Here is a 6062-nt window from a genome sequence, read left to right as displayed (position 1 = left end):
AAGTTATTTTTGACACACTCCAGTGTGTGTAAAAAAGTGTCTCGTCAGCAAAAAACTGTGAGAATTTTTCTCAGTCCATAAAAGATGATCCCATGAAGAGGGACTGCCCAAATGAGTCTGTCTCAGCACAACAGTGGCCTTATTTTCATTCCTGTTGCTAACAACATCATTGTACTCACCGGAGTGAGAACAAAGCAACATGTTAGCTTTCTGTGCAGCTTCTCTTAATGTGAGTGCTTTTGTTGCACGTTGAGCTGAACTTTGCTCAAGTACTGCTGTTGCTCCCATAAAGCTCTCCCTTTGAGGAGTGCATGTTTTGTCACTGACCAAAAGTCCAAGGTGAGGTACGTCAGTATCTTAAAACACATTATTATTAATGATGATAAGTATCTCCTGAACATCTGGACTGATTTAAATGGAACACCTCTAAAGTGTTTTAACCAAATTTGTTAGAAATGCAGAATCATTCCCAACCAGAATTTGAGACTGTTGATAGATTTATCTTGTGATGTTGCGTAAGATCAGATACCCATATTTTGCTGATTTGACCTACAAAACAAGATGTTAGTTTCAAATTCTGGAATAACAAATGGTGGGCCACTTGCATCTCTAGACCTTCAGATTTACGTGAAAAAGCATGGGAGGAGTTTGGTGAGACGATGGAACAAGACCTCCGTTCGTCTTCGAGGAGATTCTGGTTCGGCGTCTCAGGAGGGGAAAGCAGTGCCTTACCAACACTGTTTTTAAGGTGGGGACAGTGTGCTGCTGACCTTGACTCGAGATGTTGTGGATTAGTGGACCTGGAGTACTTCGAAGACCTCCTTGATCCCACCGTGTGAGGAAATTGAGTCTGGGGACTTTGGGTTGGGCTCTCCATTCTCTGATGCTGAGGTCACCAAGGTGGTTCAAAAAGCTCCTCTGTGTCAAGGCCCGAGACGTGGATGAGATGTGCCCGGGGTTCCATCCACATGTGTTCAAATTACAGGGAGATCACATTCCTGAGCCTCCCTGGTAAGGTCTATGCAGGTGCAGCAAGTAATACATATTAATTATGACCAATAAGATGGGATATTCCATATAAACATGAAATATCAATCTGATTGATCTTTGAATGTTTAATGAGAAGATTCTAGGGTTCTTTGCTTGTTTGGGCACCATAAACACACCTCATATTAATCAGACATAGCTGGTGCCTATCTCCAGCAGTCAACGGGCAAGTAGGCGGGGTACACCCTGAACAAAGAGCCAGTCCATCGCAGGGCAACACAGGGCAAACAACCATGCACACACACACACACTCACACCACACACTCACACCTATGGACAATTTAGACAGACCAATCAACCTAACAGTCATGTTTTTGGATGGTGGGAGGAAGCCAGAGTACCCGGAGAGAACCCACGCATGCACAGGGAGAACATGCGAATTCCATGCAGAAAGATCCCAGGCCGGGAATCGAACCCAGGACCTTCTCGCTGCAAGGCAACAGCTCTAACCACTGCGCCACTGCGCAGCCCTGACAGTTGAAGTAGCTCTGAAAAGAGCTGTTGTGTCTGTACTCACCTGCAGCGTCGCAGAAAGGTTTTTGACTTAAGGTCAAAGGAGATGGTTTCACAAAGGCTTCTTTCCTGATTTCGCCGAATCGGGGATCAGCTGGAAATTGAATTACTTTGACACGTTTCTGAGTATTTACCAACATCCCTCAGATAGCCACGCCTTCCTTCAGATACAAAAATATTTTTAACCTTAATATGTATCTTATTGTAATGTGTACGAGCGTAAACAATGATTAACTTGTTAAATCAAACACATAGTGATTTGTTATATAAATGGATCATTGTAAGAACAATATTTATTTTAAATTAATTGATTTAAGCACAGATCATTCAAAATTTTCATTTAAACATCTTGTTCCTTCATCACATATGATTATTGTAAACTTATGAGTTGTAAAAGTCATGGAAACTTCACTTGTTCAGAGTGAAGAATGTTGACGTCTGGCTTTCATGCAGAGAGTGCAGGACCTTGGGACAGAATGCTTGTTTGAATGTTTTGTCTTCATGGAATATCAACACGCGCTGAAACAGAACCTTCTGGTTCTGGAAGGCCAAATAGAAAGTGGATTTATGCTGTAGATGAAAGGTTATTATGTTGAAAATTGACCCTTTTGGACATTACACCGAGGTTCTGGAGAAAGGGCGAGGTCTGACAAACACTGGCGCCACCTGTCCCTCCGACCATCACCAGCAGGCAAGGTGAGTGAAGTGTCTTGCTAAAGGATACTACAGAGTAGATCTGCTGCTCCTCCACATCAAGAGGAGCCAGTTGAGGCGGCGTGGGTATCTGATTAAGATGCCTTCTGGATGCTACCCTAGTGAGGTTTTCCGGGCGTGCCTTGGGATTCCCTGGAGGAGCTGGCTGAAATGGCTGGAGAGAGGGAAGTCTGGGCCTCTGTGCTGAGATCAAGGGCCCCACAATCCGTCCCCCGGAGAAGCGGATGATAATGGATGGATGGATGGAAGCTAACTTTATGAAAAATATGACAAATTCTTGCCTTACTAAACACTTAGAGGGATTATATCGCTGGGCTGACCCTGGAGAACACCCTGGGGTTCCATCAGAGGAGGTGCTGAAGGTTTATGGAAAAGACCAATCTGGGTTTCCTTGTTAGGTCTGAGGAAAAAGCTACCCGGATCTGGATGAATTAGAAGATGACAAGTACAAGTATCCCAATGTGTGGTTTTTTAAATTTTAACCACAAACTTCACAATAAATTCAGGTCATCTGATTTTATTATCCTGATCTAATGTAAAAGAAAACAATTTTACCAGCCTGTGTAACTTTTAAAAATTTTATGTAAAGAAATGAATAAATAGAATATGATCCAAAAGTTCATTTACTTCAGTAATTCAACTTAAAAGGTGAAACTATTATGAGACAGAATCATTAAATGCTAAATCCGATAGTTCAGCAAGCTTTTATTTGTTTTAATTGTGATGATGATGGTTTTACAGCTGATGAAAACCCCGAATTCAAAATCTCAGACAGTTACATTACTGCGAAAAGGTTCAATATTCTTCGCCCAAAGTGTCACACTTGTAGAGTGGGTAAATATTGTTGCTTTTAAGCTTAATAAATTACCTTTACTTATGACCAATAAGCTGTGATACTCAATATAGATATAGAATATCACCCTGCTTGGTCTTTGGATGTTTAATCAGGAGATTCTAGGATTCTTTGTTTATTCAGGGATTGTAGAATACTTCGCATTAATTCAAGAAGAGAATCAAGTTTATAAAAAGTAAGAATTTATTTTCCAAACAAGTTAACTAATATAACTGTGGATGGATGGGTCTAGGTGGATGGAATGTGATGTATGGTGACTATGTGTGAATCTGAGGTGGGTGTAAAAAGAAAGAATTTGGTTTGCATTAAGCTATGAAGTTGGTTCTTATCAAAAAGGCATCAGACGCTATCTGTGTGTCTACCTCACTCTTTGGAAGACCCTCTTCATGGATCCGAAGGTCAGGGAGGTCGGATGACCCCTGGGCACCGAGGTTTGTAGAATAACCGTAGCACCGACTCTCCAGTCCAGAGATGTTTCCGGGTCATAACAGATGGATGGAACCGTTTGTGTCTAGAAGCACTCTTAGGGAGTCGGAACAGTATCAGCTTTGTTCTGCAGGAACCGTTTGCTGTGTCAGCAGTAGGCAGCTTTTAGCAGGGTTTTGACAGCTTGCCAAAAATGCTCTGGGTCAAAGAGGCTTCGCTCCGGATGGCCGTTCCGTAGCGTTCTCTAGAACTGAATCACCGTCTCGTGAGCTCTGTTTTAATATTCTCATCTTATGAATTCTTGCCCAATCGGAACGTGTCATGTTAAGGGATATTACCAAGAAAACCTCAGAAAGTCACACCTTCTTTCAGATACAGATGCTCTGATTTAGGGTAAGGAAATACCTGTGTGTCATAAGTTTAACTTAACTTTAATTTGTCCTTGTGTCTGAGTGCAGGTGATGATTGCCTTGTCATATCAAACATTACTGATTACAATATATATAAATCATTCAATGTAATAATTCATATTATTTCAGTAATTCAAGCACAGTTCAATCAACCTTACTGATTTAAGCACAGAGTAAAGAAGACATTATTATTCTTATTATTTCACAAATGATGAACTCATATAAGCTGAAAACAGCCACTCTTATAACAGTCCAGTCAGGCCTAGATAACCGGGCAGGCTTGGCACAGAAGGACCTTGAGAAGGGAACAGTTTGTTGACACTTTGTTATCATGTGTTCCGAGCTGCAGAGAGGCCCGGGCTCCTGCTGATGGAATGGCAGGATCCGGCAGACTAAAGGCAACACATCCTGTCTCCATGTAGACCAGATACTGAAGGGGTCGAACTGCACATGAAAACGGACCATTTCTGGACATCACACACTCTAATCAGCTAATTCATCCAAAACACATGCAAAGGGTTCCTAAGCCTTTAGATGGTCTCTCACTCCAAGATGATTTACTGAAATAAATTCACTTTTGCACCATTTTCTAATAATTTGAGTTTCACGTGTAACTGATCACTTTGAACATCTTAGGTGTGTTCTTGCTGTGTCAAACAGGTAAACAAAACTGTTTCTGTGTTTAAAAAAGAACGAAAGCATGAACTGATCACTTTATTCACACATAAATGAAACTTCCTGGTCAGTCCTTCAACCTATTCCGACATACTGTTTTTCCAAGATAATATTCAGTTTTTTTCACTGACAGCTGTGACTTGGATTTACGTGTTCACTAAGACACTGAGCCTTACATGCATACCTTATAGGGGTTGAGATGAGTCATTTTCTGATGAGAGAATCATCTTAACAGAATGTTCAAACATTTTTTCATATAATGACATCGATCTACTTTTATAGATAAGGCAGCCTTCTTTAGTCTTTGGTCAAGCCTCATTTGCCCGTGTAATATTTTAAGAGCGAGACTTTCTTCAAAAATCTTTTAAAAGATGAGTATTGTTCCAGGTTCTCTCAAGGTCTTTTAATTCATCTTCAGGTAATTTCTTTTTGTTAGATATGCCTGTTGACTTTGACATGTCAAGCATTTGGTCCAAATCTCAAAGGATTGGGCTGTTTTCAATTGAAATAATTAAAATCCGTTACCTTTGAAAAACAGATTATTTGATGGATATGCCAGAGGCGTGGGCATGTATATATATATATATACATATATATATATATATATATATATATATATATATATATATATATATATATATATATAATCTGGCCTGGCTGAAAGTTTCTTGCTACTCTTGCTACTCTGCTGGTCCTGTTTCAGGTCTTTGATGGTTTAATTTCTTTGTTTTTTCTGATGGTTCTGTTGATGTTCTTTTTAGACCTGACACTCAGCCTTTTGTCTGGTATATATCCATTCTTCTTTTTTTGTAAAGCATACATATCACAACATGCTGTCACTGTCAGGTAAAATGGTTTGACAGCAAACAGGAAAGCCTTAGGTAGGTCGCCTTGAAAGATTTTAAGAAAATCTGGGGCCCTTGAAGCAAAATATGAAGGTAACTGAGGAAGTTAAAAACTCTTTTATGGTCCTGCACATGCTCCAATTTTAATTTTAAAAACAGCAACATCCAGTTTGTCTTTTGTTTTTGACATTTCTCCATCATGTCTCTCTAACGGGCTGCTCTTTGCTTCTCTGTCATTCATCTTAATGCAATTCCTGTGCTGACACCATCCCTCCCTCGTCTCTCTTTCACCATTCGATACTTCTCTGTTGACATGTCCGTCCATGAGTTACTATAGTAACCAGAAACTCCACTGACCCCTGCTTTGCCATGCACGACGGTACTCCATGACTTACTCACAGAGCAAAGATTAGCAGATGACTCTAGAGCACAACAAAAACACTGCAACACTTGACAATTGCAGCAATGTTTTGCATGTGTTTATATTTTCATTACTATAAAAGTGGTTCAACACAGAGGGAATGCATCAATTTTCCTTCAACATTTTAATTTTATATTAAAAATAACATTCATTACAGT

This window comes from Nothobranchius furzeri, chromosome 6 (genome assembly GCF_043380555.1).
Source record: "Nothobranchius furzeri strain GRZ-AD chromosome 6, NfurGRZ-RIMD1, whole genome shotgun sequence".
In the NCBI taxonomy this organism is placed as follows: Eukaryota; Metazoa; Chordata; class Actinopteri; order Cyprinodontiformes; family Nothobranchiidae; genus Nothobranchius; species Nothobranchius furzeri.
The sequence above is the reverse complement of the archived record's forward strand: the minus strand, read 5'-3'. Positions refer to the sequence as shown.